Raw genomic sequence first — 2,563 nt, forward strand, 5'->3', positions numbered from 1 at the left:
AGGCGGGGGAGGAGGGAGGGCAGGGGTAGGAAGGGGCGGGAGGAGCCCTTTCCAGCGAATAAGTGGTCGCTCTCTCGACGGCTGGGGACGGCGAAAACATTTTTTAAAGGATCTCTGTACAGCGGTGTCTTTATATGTTTAAATAAAGCCATTGTTTGGGTAGCGGATTGAACGCAGGCGGGGTTCCGTTATCCCTAGTAGCCCTTTCCCCAACTCCCCGAGGCAAGGAGGGAGGAGGGCGCTTTCCAACAAACTGAGCGTGTGCCTCTCCTTCGTACAGACCTCGCCGTGCCCGAGCACGGCCGGGGTGCTCCGGATGTGGGGCACTGTTCGAGGGAAGAATGAAAAAAGGGTTAAAAGAGAAACGAGAACCCCGGTTACAAACGCTGTGGCTGAGAGGGAGGGAAGAGTGTAGCGAGCGGGGAGAGGTGCCGCAGCGCACGGGCTCGAAGCCGCGTAACCCCAGCAGAAATTGGCTGCGAAGATAAATCAGGGATGACAGCTGAGAGTTTGTGAACTGAAAATAACTATCCTTAGAAGAAAGAAACCAGCACTGGGAAATCCCCCATCTGTTTTGTTTACTCTACATATGCTTAGCGTGGATGTAGCAGTGGTTTATTTTCACAGTGAAGAGATTATACATAAGAGGGATTTCACTGCTTTATTATTACCATTGTTATTGTTATTGTTGTCGTTATTATTATTATTATTAATAATAATAATAATAATAATATCCTATCTTTTTTAAAAGCCACATCTGTATTAACTTCAGGTCCATAAGCAGATCCTAATTGTTTGTTTGTTTCTTTTAAAAATCGAGCTGGTTGTTTCAAAGCAGCTATTTTAAAAATGCAGAACTAACTGGTGTCAAGTAAAAAAAAAAAAAAAAAAAAAAAAAAAAAAAACATATTAAATGCATCCCCCCTCATCATAATGTTTCTTAGGACATCATGATGAGCATTTTGTGACACGGGGTAGGAAAGGATTTTCTAGTTTCAGGTTTTGCTTTTGCCAGATTATTAAAGCTGTTGATGCATAGAAAAGGAGGAATGGGGACAGAGAGCAGGAATATATTAAAGGTTCCATTTTTTTTCCAGTCTTTCCTCTGCCGTCTTCCTTCTTGCATCTTGCCTAGCTGTTCTCATGTCAACCTGAGGGGGAAAAAAAGTCCTGAGGGGTTTAAAGCTTTGGAGTTCCCCAGTTCAAGGTGGAAAGGGACAGGTTTGTCCTCTGGCACATAAAAGAAACAGCACTGACCCACATAAACCTGCCTGTATCTTTTTCTCTCATGTGACCTCTGTGCTGAGATTGAGAGTTTATAGACTGTGTGTTTGGGCTGCCTCCAGCCAGAAACCTCAGCAGTGCAAGGAGTGTTCTGAAACACCACTGATTTCACAGCCACCTTATGTTACCGTATCACAGGGAAAAAGCTGTGGGTGAAATGCTGTTATCTTCATAGTCTGTTCTCTGCTCTACCACCTGTCAGCAGCAGGAGTGGATGTATGCTAAAGATTTCTTGCAGGTCTATAGGTGAATCTATGGCACGGATTTCAAGTCTATGTTGGAAGCTATAATCCTAAAGGTAATTAGGAACGCACAGTGGCTTTTTTTCCTGGACTTTTGCTTTCTTTCTTTACATGTGTTGTGTGTAAGATGATAGTGATCATAATGTATGTAATGGTCGTATTGGGTCTGAGGCATCTAAGCAAAACTGGACATAGCAGACAAGAAGTGGTGGAAATGAAAATCTTTGAACGCCAAATCTGTCCAGCTCCCCTTTATAGCTGCTTTTTACCTGGGGCTTACAACTTCCACGGTTCTCATACAGTGAATTTTACATTTCCATTTTGACCATTACTCTAGAGTTTATGTAAAATACTGGGATTGCTTGTGCTTGACTACAGAGGGAAATGGCAAAAAAGAAAACACCTCTGAAGTACAACCACTCTCACACTGAACTTTACTTCACATCTCCACAAACCTTAACTGGCCTCAGAGCATATTTCCATAAGAGATGGCATTTGAAATGGAGATGAAAAAGTGATCTGATATTCTCTGTACTTGTACTTCATTTAGTATCTTTTTCCACCTACTTTAGAAGTTTGTCTGAAGCATTTATGCCCAGGAGAGTTACAGCTTTGAGAGAAGGCAGAGCTGTGTGGTCTGGTGCACCCATTTATTTATCCTACTGATCCCAGAACAGCTCTTGTTTCCAAGGAATTGTAGAGTTTGAATGCAGAAACCTTCATTCCCATGGCACCAGAGACTGCTGATGGAACTAGCACCTACTGTAACAATACTCAATGCTATGATGGGTTTAGGTTGCAGAGCACGGATTTTCCTCCTTAGGACAAATAGTTATCTAAGAACTGTGTGTTACTGATGATGGAGATGAAGAGTCAAAGCACCGCTGTCATCCTTAATGCTCCAGGGGCCAGAACAGAAACTGATCTAAGGGTTGAAAAATGCCACCAAGCTTGATCAGACTGACTTTGGACACCCTGACTCTTGCTGAGGAACAGATCACACTGAGTCAATCCTACCAATTTTAATGGAACTATTC

The sequence above is a fragment of the Athene cunicularia genome, assembly GCF_003259725.1.
Source record: "Athene cunicularia isolate RWA chromosome 3 unlocalized genomic scaffold, athCun1 chr3_part1, whole genome shotgun sequence".
NCBI classification, from domain to species: Eukaryota; Metazoa; Chordata; class Aves; order Strigiformes; family Strigidae; genus Athene; species Athene cunicularia.